Consider the following 14,915-nt stretch of genomic DNA (forward strand, 5'->3'; position numbering starts at 1 on the left):
CTTAGACAAGCTGTTCAGTGTTTTAGACTTTCAAACCTGTAATGCTTTAGTGGGCCAGTGGGATATTTATTCTGGTTTATTAAGTGAATTACCATTGTTTACTAGCATTCATCTCAACAACAACAATTATTTAAATAAAAACCATGTGGGAAGTTTAGAAAGGAAATGTCTCCTTGGCGAAACAACTTGCAGACATCTGAAACATGAGCCCCATATAGACACTTCTTTTTTGTCAGAGGTCATAAGCCAAGATGGATGGAAACCACTGGTTTAATATTTAGTAATTAATTGTATTTTATATGGTTATCCTCTTAACCTTATATTAAAAGTTACAATCCATATGTTTGTAAAGAAACCAAATATGTCAAACATTTTTATTTGTTGGAATTGTGCAGCCATCAAAAAAACAAAACATGGGAGACTGGGTTTTGAATGCTGAGAAATACTGCCAGATAGTTGAATAAGATGGATATCTCCAACCTAAAACCATAGACAGTGTATTAAGATCGACCACATGACAAACACGTCCTCATACCTAAATGACAAATTGTCAAGTGTCCCAAAACCATTACCAGTCCAGCAACAAGTGTATCGGACTTTCAGTACGTAACGTAGGTCAAGCGGCCTAACAAAGAACATAAATATGGGTTTTCATGAGCTGCAGCATAATCAGCATATAGCCTACGGCTGTTTTTCTGGTGAGGACAGGCTGGACATGACAGCGCCTTTAAAGTGAAACCAAGTAATCTCTATCGCCCCATGACGGCTGGCTGCAGTATAGGTCATAATCCCCTTCCCCTTCATGTTAGCGGATTGGTCATGGGCCAAACTAAAAGATCCATGTACACGGCAAATACATTTTTCCCAAAGATGGTTTCTGTCATTTTAGGTAGTAAGCGTTCAAGTTTGGTTTTAATTAGTTATTTGATGCTATAAAAACGGGGGGTTTGCATCATGACTTACAGCTGTGATTGACAGCTGCCCCGAGAAAGGTAGTTATACAATAGTACAGCCAGTAGCTCAGTGACTGTAACGTTACTGGCCAGAAGGATTGTAATATGTGCAGCAATTAAGATGGGAGGTGAGGTATTGAAATTGTTTTGATGAGAAACAGTCTGGCCTATCTAATCAGTAACATCAACACTACTGTAGTCTGATTACTGGGCTCCAACCCTGAGATGGCAGTGCCCACATCATGTGGTAACAAAAAGAAACAAGTGTGGCTGTATTGTTAATGATTGATAAAAAGTAATCTCAGCCACTTTCTTCTTCGGTTGGGGGGCATGAACGTTTTTTTGGGAGTGTGTGACATACATAAGTTAACAACATAAGTTGAAGTTCAGTCACCAAACTCTGAAAACAATTGTTTTTAAATGATGAATTTCGGTAATTGTCTTTAAATATATCTAATTGTGAAATAAGGGTAGTAAGTGAAAACTTTAGAAAATGCCTGACATTTCCGAAGAATCCTGCCATTTTAACTATTATACACCATGTTTCCTAATAACCTGCCTACAAGATCTCTCAACCCTTCATACAGTACCTGGAGTCAGAAATTGTACTCTTTCTGTAGCTCTCTGCTTCCTGCCTTTGGCACCGAGCCCTGACTGAACCTTTACAGAAAATGAGAATCACATGTAAAAATCTGTTCAGCCGCTTGTGTTGTGAAACAGCCAGCAAACTGAATATAAATAACACAGCAATATCCATATAAGGCTATAAGCTATTGCTCTAGACCAGACCAAGTAAGCCCATAGCTGCAAAAAAATGTTATGCTCACATAATCAGCTTTTCATTTGTAAGACAACCATTGTGTTATTTCTTCTTTTAAAATTGACATGCTCTCCCTTCAAAGGAACGACTGAAAGAACCTGATGACTGACCACACATGCCTTTATATAATCAGTCTTTTGTAAGCAATCAGCCTCAAGCGTGCTCTCATCCTGCTGTGCATGTTGTCTCCTCTGTATACGTACACTTCCACATATTGTGACTGTCTCATGTCTATAATTGAGGTGGCCTCAGCCCACACAGCGCACAGCGTGATTTGAGAAAATTGCTTTGGCCTTAATGCTAAACGTAACCAGACAATCACACTGTGGTGAAAGTGGGTGAAAGTTTCCCACATGTTGGTGAGGCCGTGTCTATTTTTTTCTAAAACGGGTGACATACTATGTCTTAAAGTAAAGATGGTTGAATGAAAAACAATACTATGGGAAAGGGTAAAGGCCAAAATTAAGACTGACATTTAGGATCTGTTTAGAGAAAGTAAACCTATACATTATCTCGTGCGTTTTTCTTTCTCTCTTTACAACAGATGTGCATATTTATGTCTCAAAATAAAACATTCCTCACAGTTCACATACAGTATGTGTTATTGCACAGCAACTTAAAGTCTACCTTCAGTTTCTATCTCTTCAAGTGCATTTTTTCTAAAATATCAGTCCCTCCAGGATTTCGCGATTTTGTAATCAACTATTAATAACAGAAATTCAACAAATCCTTGTGAATCCAGGGCGACTTGCAATTTTGACCAATCACTGCAACTTTTCCACAAATTTGACCTATTATCGCCATATCCCACAAAACATGTCATGTCAAACAAGTAATAGCAGACATGTGAGATAGCAATGGCTCACATTTGCCGACAAATAAAAAAGGACCGTGAATAACAGTACCCATCTTTTTTACCAAAGCGGGGGTAAACTGTTTTGCAAAATGAGCAGCATAGTGGTCGAACATAAAGGAAATAGTGATTGACACACAGAGCGGCAGAAATTCATGGAGGAAGTCAGATGAGACAAATCACAGAGACACAGGCTGTTGCTTCCTGCTCAATTGCAAGAAAGAATCAAGGTAAGTTGGTTTAAATATGCAGGGTTAGGGTTAGGCCCATAAAATCCTGGAGGGACGGTATAATAACTGAACTATAACAAATACCTTTACAGTTTTCACTTAATCCCACAATTCCTTTGCAGAAAATGCCCAAAATTACTGCAGCTTTCATCGCAATTCTTCAGGAAAGAATCAGCCATTTTAGACCGCAACAATCACAAAAAAGGCCTGTGAAATCCTGGAGGGACTGAAATATACTATCTGCAGGGTCAACTCCAGGACAGGCGTGATGACAATACAAACAAAACCTGCAGTATTTTCAGCAGATTTCAACAGCAGATTCATATAACAGTGCTTAGCACACTGCAGCTGTACGCCAAAGACAAGAGCAAACAGGATGTTGAACAACACAATGTAAAAAACGTATATCTAGTGACACCCGAGTGTGTCGTCATGTCAAAATCCCTCCTCTACAGCCGTCCACCGTGACCGACTCTTCATCAGAAGGCTGGAAACCGGGAGACATAAACTTAAAAAATGCATCATTTACACTAAGGCATGTGATGCCTGTGTATACATTCCCTGTGCCCACAGCTGATGTGATGTTGTTCCAAGGATCAGTAAATGCTGAGTCACTTTGTTGCTGATACACTGGATTTGTTTGGCTCCTGTTTTTTGTTCTTTATAGCAGCGAAAATATTTCAGAAATGTAAAATCTAATCAGAGAAACGCTGTGATTTAATACAATGATATACCAAGACTATAAAACACATTTAATCTGATTGTTCTCAGCATGTTTGCCCAATGCAGACCAAGTTTTTTTCATGTGGTTTGCGGCAGCATAAACACAAGGTGTTTATTAACATTGAGGAAAACCAAACATAACTCGTGGTGAAGAATTTTATTCCAAATGTTGAAACTCAAAGAAAAATGACAAACCAGTGATGTCTTTGATATGTGGTAAATGTTTGACCACACTGAAGTGGTTCTCCAAAGTTGGAAATCATTTTGCCACTACTGTCAGCAATCTAATAGGAGTAGATTCAATAGTTGGAGTAAAGATCCATCTCCCTGTTTTAGATTTTCTGTCCAATTGTGGCTGTGGTCAATACCAGGAACCAGAAAGCGAAAGTATTCAAACCACATGACAGACAAACCACACAGTACACTGAACCACAGTACCGAGGGTTACTCCCAAGACCAAAAATAAGCATCTTGTAAGTTAACTCGAGTTACAGGTGACAAATCTCTTTTGATTTGGGGAGGGTGACCTGAGATATGTTTGCCAAAGATATACGTTGTTCTCATCCTCAAATAGTGTTGTAGTCAAGACTGCCCAAACCCAGAATTTTAGGTGCTGAGACCAAGTCAAGACCATGACCGGTTCCCCACATTACATGACACACAATAAAATGTGGAACGAGATCATAGGTACTTCTCAAATTGATCTGAAAGATCCACATTCCCATATTCAACACTCCTTTTCCATGCTGACCATCACAGGTAGGGGTGACAGTTGTTAAACAACATATTTTTAATTAGGGTTATTGGTTGCATTTGAAGAAATACGTTTTACATCCAATCAAAATTAGGATATTAACAAATAAATCAGACAATGCAAAAGCAATTTATTGATGAAGTTGTGGTCTTGACTGGTCTTGAAATTAAATCCCGAGACCGAGACAAGACCGAGTACAAACTCAGTTGAGTACAAGACGAGACCAAGAATCAAAAAGTGGTCTTAAGACGGGTCTTGAGTACTACAACACTATCCTCAAAGACCTTTCTCCTTTATTTGCAAACCTTCAACTAAATTTAATCTTTGTGTTGCTGAAACTTTTACTTATATATTGTTAAATCAACTGGCCCACTGAATAGAAACCCCACTCTCATGGGTCACCACTTTCTTTTTAGCAGGGGTCGCCTTTTCTTCCTAAGAGGTATCATAGAGGAGTCATAATGCGCTAGAGGCATCCAGGAAAGTGGTGACCCGTGAGAGCGGGCTTTCCTTGCAGTGGGCCAGTTGATTGATCATGGCACCCAATGTGGGGCTTCCTAGTCAAATTCCTAGTCAGTACTGAACATAATCTGGAATGAGTTTCTTTACCAAAAATGCTGCCAGTTTACTGTTTATCTGTAATGGAGTGTGTTAATGTAGGCAGCGTGGATGTAAACATAAAAGAATACTAACTTACCAGTCTACAAGGGGGAAGAAAAACAAAGACAAGAAGGAAAAAAAGCCTTTCAGTTTCTCTCTGATGTCCACCAAAAGAGAAATGTAATTATTTTTTTGTAAAAATGCAACAAAAAGAAGCCCCCAAAAGTTCCCCCCTTTTTCTCCTCTTCTGAGCTCTAGGGTCAGCAACTTAAATAATTGATCCGCAGGAAGGACCTCACCCGTTTTCCAAACGTTCATTGGCTGCCAGAACTTAGCCATCAGATTGATTGGTTCTTACATTCTCACCTCACATCCTTCCTTTCTTTTTATAGGTAGCGTACACTTCCTGCCAGTAGTTGCAACAGCCCTTTGCTCTAGTCACAAGTTAATAATTAAAAAAATATCAAGTCAGATAATAAAACATATAATATAGATTCAACAAACTATGATTGGGTAATCTTTTCTAATGTCCAATGAATCTAATCCAAATATAGTAGGTCTCAAAAAAACAAGACAAAATGAGCATTTCTTCTCTCTCTCTTCTCTTAAATGCATCACACAAATGAAAATCACAAACAAGATGCCAAAAAAGACATCAATCGTGGGTTGTCACCATCTTTTACAAAGAAATTATTCCTTCTGTTCTTTTAATTTTAAAATGAGATTACTTTCATTTTCACAATGGCTGGTGATGTATAGGCGAATAGTGCCTTCTTTCCTGATTAAAATGATTATCTTGATGTCATCAGGGAATGCATACATGAGACGTCCTTACAGAAGACAAGTCTTAAATTACTAAAAATTTATATTTACTTAAAAAATTATATAAACTAAAAAAGTAAAACTCTTGACCTTCCCCTCTTTATCACACCTTTTTTTCACACCTCCCCTCATGTGCGCTAGATACACAGATGTGTCGTCAGGGACGCGTTACGTTTTAGTTTAATTTACAGCACAAGAGTGGACCTTAGCTTCCTCTTTCCTGGAAACTAGCGTTATTTTGAGACTTCAGCATACACTGACGCTGAGCATCTCTAACCATACACAAAGGTCTCTAGAGGCAAAGGTCTCTAGAGGCAAAGGTCTCTAGAGGCAAAGGTCTCTTGAGGCAAAGAAAAGTTCAGGCACAAGAGATGCAGAGATAGACTTATTATTAAAGAAATAAACAATAATTAAAATATTTGTACTTTTGTAACATGAGCTAAGCAGTTAACGATTATCACTCTTAAAGCAAAGGCAAATCATTTTACTATATGGCTTGTATATGTGTGACCCTACACGCAGGATAAGCGGTTGACGATGGATGGGTGGATGGCTTGTATATATGTCAGGCAGTCAAATGGTTTCTAAAAAGGCCCCTGGTGAGGATGGTGTCTTTGCTTTAGTCTCAGTATTACACAGCACTGATCATGATCATGTCAATCAAAAGCATATTTAAGACCCTTTTGCAGAGTTCTCATTTTTAAACGTCGTTACACATTAAAAACTCAGCGTAAATTGTCAAACCAAGTGAATAAGCTAGCTATAGCTGATAAAATTAGCAGCAGACTTCACAAAAAGGTAGATTTTTACGATGGCTTGGATCAAACTAATAGTCAGGCTTTGTTCAGATAGACGATTAATTTCATCTGTTGCATGAAGCTGGCTATCCTAAGTAGGACTAATGTGCAATGAATTCGGGGTAAATTAAGACTTTTTTCAAACTTAAAAACAAGGGCTAATAGAGCAACTGCGTCAAACAGCTCTGGTGTTCACTTCTGCCTTTTGGAAAAATGTAATAGTTACAAGGGCATTTAACTAGTTATATTTAGCTCAGAGTGTAATAATCCAAAAAACTTCTGGTAAAATCAGCTCAGTGCAGACCTATATCAACAGCAGTGCTGGCATAAAGCTTCAGACCAGTCAAAATATCCAACGCTTTCTCTTGTGCGTGAAACCTAACTTCTTCCCTTTCCTGTAGTCTTGTGCTTCCTCGTCCCTCTCCTTTCTCCTCCTGTCACTTTCTGCAGGTGTTTCTGGCTCTGGAGTCTGTGGTTGCGAGTCACCTTCTGCTACAATTATCTGCCAACGTAAACTACGTAAGTGCTGGAGTAGAGACCTTGACAGGCATAGCAAGAGAAACTATGACTGTTTTTAGTACATGGTTACACCTTTTTGATCTGAAACTAAATTAAAGTAACTTTATTTATGTACTGTAGCACCTTTCAAGAGCAGAACGTCACAGAAGGAAATCCGGCAACCAACATAAAAACAAGAGGACTTAGGAAGAATAAACACCATCAAATAGAAATAATTATAAATTAAACAAAGGTAAGTCTGTACAGGACGGTTGTGAGCTGCTTTTAAAAAGGTGTCCACAGATCTTATTACAATGAGACCTGTTGGGAGTACCTGGTTAGCTCAGCAGCAGCATTTTGGACCACATTTCAGTAAGACCATGTCAATGTTTTGCAAAGAAGCAGTTCAACTGTGAAGATCAAGCAGGACAAAGACATTGCCAGGAGAAGTTAGGGACATACTACACAAAGCAGAACCTGCTAAAACGTCCATATTCCTGCACTGTTGTTAGACCTTTGTGTTTGAGCTACAGGCGCAGCAGACAGAAGTGTGATCACATAAGGTTTGCCTGTTTTTGTACCCCTTGCCTGAAGTAAAAGAAATGCTCTAATAACAGATGCTTCTCTGCCTTTCACTCTTCTCTCCCCCTACACCAGATGTCACTCACTCTTTGGTTATTTTAAATCTCTCGCCCCTTTTCCTCTACTTCTTCTTTCCCGGCCTTCCTCTCTCCCTCACCTCTCCGTCAGGCTGCTGTTAATGTGATTGTGTATATTCGTCTCTCCGTGGGTGCGCTCCTGTTCGTGTGCTTTCCCTAATTAACCTCAGCCTTTCATCCTGCCCCCCTCTTCTTGGCAAAACGCTGCAAATGAGACAGAGATTAATACGACTGCTCGTTCTCATTTATTAGCAGGAGGTGATGAGGTAGTTCATTTTCCTCTGAGTTACTGGGCATTTATAATTGTTGCCACTGATGTTAACATAACAACTGCGCTTTTTCATTACTCTGTGGAAATGTTATTTTTGCTTTTTCCTGATGCAGCAGTGTTTACGGTCAACATGACACTGATGCATTAACACTCCTACAGTCAGTGATATTTGGCAACATTAGAGCAGCTGGTGAGGACAACTGTAATAAGGGTAACATCATGTGATCATTAGTCACAATGCTGACAACCAAACCGTTATGTATTTCCTCAAAATACTTACGTTAGTTGGATATTTGTATTTCATGAATCTAATGCCATTACTCTGACTTGAAAAATAATTAAATTTAAAAAAAAAAGGTTGTCATGAGGCCTCCCAGATCCTGCGTGGGCTGACTTCCACAATGACACTCTACATAAAATAAACTGTTCTGTTGGGCCACAACACCCAGGTTCACATTGGGAGTGTTGTTAATGTTTAGGCAACAAAAGCACTTTGGTTAAGGTTGGAGACAGATCATGGTTTCAGTTAAATGGCAGGAAAGTTAACACATCCTGTCTCGTGCTTCTTGTCACTTTTGACTATGTAAATAAAGATAAGCATAAAAAGGTAATCCCGCTTTAGTTGCTATGAGTGGATATTGTCGGTAAAACAAAGGATAGACCTTATCAGTGAACATTTTACCGATACTTTCAGGTTGCAACACATTCTCACTCCCGACTCATCACATATTGACGCTTGGTCAAGGCCCTTTGGCATCGCTTTTTAATGCCCTGGGTACCCCTTTAGCGTAATTTTTAGACATTTAACGCTTAGCAACAACAAATATCCAACGTCCTGTTAGATTTTCAAAATAAAACGCTAGCATTTCTAAACATCGGCATTTTGAAACGGCACGTTATTAAAGATGTCAGACGTTGCAATTTGGTTAGGTTTAGGCACAAAAAGTACTTGTACTCATGGTTTGGGTTAAAATAACTACATAGGTCAGTTAACATGTAAGTTAACTTGCGTAACTTACGCAATTTACGTAACTCGCAGAACTTCAATAAAAATATTTCATGTTGACTTTTGCACAGGACCCCCTGTCTCCTGGTTCAAAGTCGGGGTTCAGGCCCTCCTTCCACCCCAACCACCTCCTTAATCAGTCTTTTGTGTTAAATATTATATAACTACCTTTACCGTCAAAAACTGACGCTACAGGGTTTCCCCCAATGCGTTGAACTATGATGCTATAAGGATCCCAAGTGCGTTACAAACTGACGCCGATGGGTCTTGACCATGCGTCCGTGAGTATCAAGATTCTTTGACTTTCCGGTTAATTCATTCATTAATGTGCTCTTTATGTTAAAAAACATGTTAAAAAGTTTAATAAATCTAATTGGCATGGATTTGTTTCAAAATATACTTGCTGTTGAATTTTATTTTCAAGGAGACAGTGATATCTACCAAACCTAATCTAAATATCCTGGTAGGAAGTCAAACTGAGTGTAATGTTCCCTGTTTGAATGGGTTTTTCAGTACAATAATCCATACAGCATGTTTTCCCACTTCCCTACATCTCCTCACGCTGCACTGCGTCGCTGGTGAGTTACAATAAATTTACTGTTGGCTCTTTCTAGCAACACTGTATTAGAGAAAAAATAAATCACTAGTGCATAAACTATGACCTCCTTCTCCCTTATGCTTCATTTGTCCTATCAAGGTACTCAGGAGCTTTCTGGTCTTGTGTAAATTTGTGAAATAAGTATAAATGAATAAGGCGTGTACAAACACATTATAAATATTGTATTTACAGAGAGGCTAGAAAAAGGAAAGATCTAATTCAATTTTGAACTTGTCAGAAAATGTTTTCCTGTTTAAGAAGTATTAATTTGAAAAGTTCTCTCATCTCTGCAAAAACAACAAGGTTAATTACTCACCCCCTCACACATCCAAAAACACATTTCAGTATTTCACATAAATAATGTGCTCACTTTCTGCTGTGGTGCCATGATTCTTTCTACTGAAGGAACATTATCTTCACATTATTCAGCTCCACATCGTGTTCTCATCAAATTAATCAGGAACGGAGGCCGGTCTCATTAGGATGCTCTCAGAAACACATCACAACTGAGCCTGGCAGGCATTAGTATGCAAAGGTACTCACCCATTCACACCAGCACTGACTAGAAAGCACACACACACACACAAACACACACACGTACATAAACAGACAGGCAGCACTAAGAGGCCCCTTGGCAGCGCTAAAGACAGGTTTTGCATCGACACAGCAGCCCTATTGTGTCAGTCCTGACTAAACTGGCATGTTACCCCCCCCCCACACACACACACACACATACACACACAAGTTTTCAGAGATCCCACAGACTCTTTACTGTCGAACTACTGGAATTCAAAGTTAGGTCAGTAAAGGAATACTAATAGAAGTGGATTAGCAAGATGATGCCAAAACCTTGTTTATGTTTGTGCAGGGTGCTTTTGTTGCTTGTGCGTGCATTTTAATGTACACTTATACATTATAAGAGGTGACTAAATTTAAATCCCTTTTTTTTTTACTTAAATAAACTAAATTTTGACTTGTCACAAATGTTCATAGGTATTCTAGTCTACTTTCAGTTAGTGTAAACGCTCTTCAATCTGTAAACAATTCTTTTAAACAACTCTTTAAGAGACATACGTGCCATTTCAGGAGTGTAAGAGTCAAGATCTTTCTACAATCTTAATTTTTTTTTTAATCCAGCTTGACTTAATTTAAGCAACCGTGTTTACTATCTTTTAAAAGACTGAATTAATAGTGTCTACAAAGTTGTTGACCTGCCTAACTTTAGCTAACAGACCTCCCCGGGTTTTTTGAGTTTTATAAATAGCATCTGTTGTTTTCCAAAAGACAAACAAAAGTTGTGCAACTTTAAAAGTAAAAATCAAAATCGTTGATGCATTAAATTCATTGGGATTTAGTGTCATCAATCTCTTCTATACAGTCTAAAACACACACAAAACCTGAGTTGAATCCTTTATACATTAACATTTTTCATTGATTAAAAATAATTAAAGGTTGTTAGTATGAAAATCACAACAGACAGATCTGAGATGTCAAAGTGCACTTGCTTTCTTTCTCTCTCTCTCTCACACACACACACACACTACCTGTATTGGGGTGTCACTTTCTCTTAATTAAAATCCCCTCCAATGGGTCCTCGCAGATTTCTCAGCCCTGGTTATCCAGACTTTGGTCAGACACACACACATGCATCTCAGCACTGAGCTGAATGAAAGCACCGGCAGCTCTGAGTTAAAGCAAGTAAGCGAGCGAGTGAGAAAGAGAGAGAGAGACGGGGGGGTTGGAGAGGGCTGAGAATTGAGTTAGATTAAGAGAAGAGGAGGAGGTGCGCCGCATACTGACAGCTTCCAGGCTGAGAACATAAACACAAGACAGAGGGGAGGAGAGAAAGGAGGGGAAGTTGTAAAGAAGGAGGAAACAGGGATGAGGAAAGAGGTTGAGGAAGAGTAAAGTAAGAAGGAACTGGAGAAGGACAGAGGTAGGAGGACAAGGAAGCAGGGAGCAAGAGGAGGTAAAAAAAAATGGGAGAAGAAATGAAGGAGGGAGAGAATGAGGGAAAGTAAGGATGGCAAGAAATGAGAGAAAAAATAAATACAATGTGGAAGAGAGTAAAAAGAGGAAGTATGGAGGAAGTAAAAAGGTTAGGAAAGAGACATCAGGCACATCAGGTAGCTGGGAAGAGGTAGGTATAAGAGGAAAAGTAGGATGTAGGGAGGCAAGAGGGGAAGGGAGCAAGACAAAGAGCTAATACAGGATATAAAGGGTGTAGGATGGGAAGGTAGGAGGGTACAGAAGTAAATAAGTAGGTAGGGAGCATAGTAATGAACTAATACAGGATAAGTAGAAAGTGAAAAATGTGGAGCAGAAAGAAAGAGGTATAAAAGAAAGAGGGAGCAAGGTATTGAAAGGATGAAGAGGTAGGGAGCAAGGAGGGGGAATAAAGAGTTCAGAAAGGAAGGGACAAAGAGGATATTGTAAGCAGGAAGTGAGAATAAGGGTAGTACGGGTAGGTAGGTGAAAATGATAAAAGAAGGGACAGGAGAAGGTATAAGGGAAAACAAAAAGGAAGATGGGACCACTAAAACAAAGTAGGGAAGCAGAGAAAGCAAAAAGAAGGAAGAATAAGAGGAAAAGTCTGAAGTAAGGAAGAAAATTAGTAAATGGAGAAGGGAATATAGCAGTTAGGAAGTGAGAAAATAAGAAAGAAGGGGCATAAAGAGATGTAAGGTGAGATAAGACAGGGAGTTAATACATGATGGAGGTGGAGGGAGAAAGTGAGCGAGAGAAAAAGGTAAGAAAGGAAGGGAAGAAGTTAATTCAGAGACAAAGGCAGTTAAAGAGTAGAAAAAGAGAGAGGAAAGGAGAAAAGGAGGCAGAAAAAAAGATGAAGTGGGGAAAAGGAGGCAACGGAGGGAAGTTACAGAAGGAGGTATAAAAAGAGAAGATAGAAGAGAAAGGGGTAGAAGCAGAAAGGGAGGTTGACAAGGAAGTAAAGAAGGAAGGGAGGAAGGTTTAGAGAGAGTGGAATCGGGAATAGAGGAAGAGAATGAAGGAAAGGAGGGAAGAAGCAAAAGAGATTGAGAGGCAGGGAGGGAGGGAGAGAATGAGTGGGAGGAGGATTAAAACAGCTAAAAGCTCTATAAAAAGGACACCAAGCAGAGCACGGGCAGAGAAAAACAACACCGTGAGGGGGAAAATAGTTAAATGGGAAGAGAAGAACTGATGAGCAAGAAGAGCAGGAAGAAGAGCAGGAGGTGTCCTCAAACTAAACATTTCTCTTTTTTTTTTCTCTTCTTTAAAAACACAATAAAAAAGTAATGCTGCTTTGAGTGGTGTGATCTTTTCTAGAGCTACTATCAGGATGTTCTACTTTTAAAGCTGCTTGAGCCCAGATCTGACCCAGTCCTCCAGCCTGATTTTAATGTTAATAACAACTGGATTCCTCGGTTCAGAGCCTCAATCTCTCGGACATCTGTTAAGGTGAAGTTAAGTCCAAGGGATAACAATTTTACCCCCACCATGGTCCAAAGGTGTTAAAAAACTAAAACAGACTAAATGCATAACCCATAAGAGTATAGAAATATTTCAACCTCGAATTACACCAGCGCAAACTAACACAAAATCCAAATTCTAAAATACAACTTTAAAGCAGCATTGACTGATATTTTGTGCCGACCTTGGGGCAGTTGAATAAGCTGTAAATAAAATATCTGACTCATCACAAGACTGTATAAAAGAAGTGGACATAGCCACCATGATGTCATTCATTGGTTTATAGACTACCGTTTTGAAGCCTCGAGTTTGGCATATTGGCCGTCGCCATCTTGGAACCAGAAGTGACCATATTTGGACAAGGGGGGAGCAGGGGAGGGATTCGCATTGACAGGTTGACCCGACTTGTCAGTAGGTAGCCATGCCTTAAAGCATACACTGCTTTATGATCCATTTTCCTCTAAATGGGACCATAATTTACTAAATAAACATCATGCTGTATTGAAGGAGACTTGAAACTAGCAACTTAGACCATAAACTCATTAGGAAAGCGTTTACTGAGGAAATAAATCAGAGGAGAAGTAAGCTTACATACAGTCGGACTTCTTTTTGCAACCAGAGGAGTTGCCCCCTGGCTGGCCATTAAAAAGTATGCAGGTGTAAGGTTTCCCCTTTCAGACCCAGACGGTTTCACGCTTGATTATCAATTTATAAAAAAGGGCTATGAAAAAGGTAAACTTGTTAGCAAGCAGTTGTTCTTATGAAAGTAATTCTAATATTTGCTCTCCTTTTAGTTCTGTTTTTGGTTTCCCCCACCAACTCCAGACTCCTTTTCACATGACCCGACTGCCCCACCCATTTACCCACCTATTTCCACTCTCCCTCATTAACCGTGCAGTTCTTAACCAGCCCATTTCCACTTACTTCTTTGACCGTTGCCTTCTTCACCATCCCTTAAGCCTGTGTTCCTCATAGTGTTTAAATGAATCACTGAACTGCATCAGCTCTGCTTCAGGGTGTCTACATTTGGGTTACCTTGGTTGCACCAGCTGTGACATTTTCGCTCAGAACTGAAAACGACGCTGATGAGAGCTGACAGTGTAATAAACAGTAAAGTTGTGCGCTGTATAGCCAAAACAATGAGCAGAAAAATGGAAAACAGCTCCCTAGAGCTCCAGCTGTCATCTATGGAGAAACCCTGACGTGACTTTACAAGCCCGTCTTGTTTTAGACACCGTGATATTTTATATAAGGCTGTTCCATATCATTATTCCACAAACATTATTTACTTGAAGCACTTGTGTGAGATTAATAATTAATAGTTAGGACATACTCAGGTTATCAGCACCAAGATGTGACTGAGTTTGTGTTTCCATGTAAATCAACAATTCAACAGGAAAATTGCAGCTTGTAATTTGTGTTTGTGTGGAAGTGAGCCTGGAAAATGTCTGTCAGCACTCCAGCTGTGGGGCCCAAAACAGCAGCAGTTAAAAAGGATGACTCCGCGACCTTTGACCTTTTGTGTCAACCCCGGGAGAGTTCATATTTCATGACCTGATTACCTAATAAGGGTAGGCAGCAATAAAGAGAGATAAAAAGATCATAGTTGCCTCACAGGGGAAGTATTACAAATAAACATGGGCTGAAGACAGCGCAGTGACACTGAGCATGAAGACTAAACAAAAACAAACGGAGGGGCAGAGCAACACAGAAATTGTAAAACTGTAAAAGAAAGGAAGATATATTCGTAACATTTAACATGACAGGTTAAGCAAACTTGCATCCCCTTTTAGCCTTCATTAATTTAGTGTAGTTGTGAAGGTCAGACTGCGACACACAGACCGATACTTCTATCTAAACGCTTATGGATATTTGATGTCA

General features: G+C 39.4%; 1 protein-coding gene across 3 annotated transcripts in view; it reads right to left on the minus strand.

Annotated features, from left to right (window-relative positions):
* The window catches only part of arhgap36 (Rho GTPase activating protein 36), an 84,616-nt gene that overhangs the window by 42,050 nt on the left and 27,651 nt on the right, over nt 1-14,915 (minus strand). The window contains exon 1 of one of the 3 annotated variants that reach the window (XM_038730143.1): nt 11,129-11,385. The exons of the other annotated variants lie outside the window; for them this stretch is intronic. The gene's annotated coding sequence lies outside the window, so the exon portion shown is untranslated. Of the gene's footprint in view, nt 1-11,128; nt 11,386-14,915 lie in introns of those variants that run through there. 3 annotated transcript variants of the gene reach the window in all.

This window comes from Micropterus salmoides, unplaced genomic scaffold, assembly GCF_014851395.1.
Source record: "Micropterus salmoides isolate LMB-PRFRI ecotype aquatic unplaced genomic scaffold, ASM1485139v1 Ms_hic_scaffold_2, whole genome shotgun sequence".
In the NCBI taxonomy this organism is placed as follows: Eukaryota; Metazoa; Chordata; class Actinopteri; order Centrarchiformes; family Centrarchidae; genus Micropterus; species Micropterus salmoides.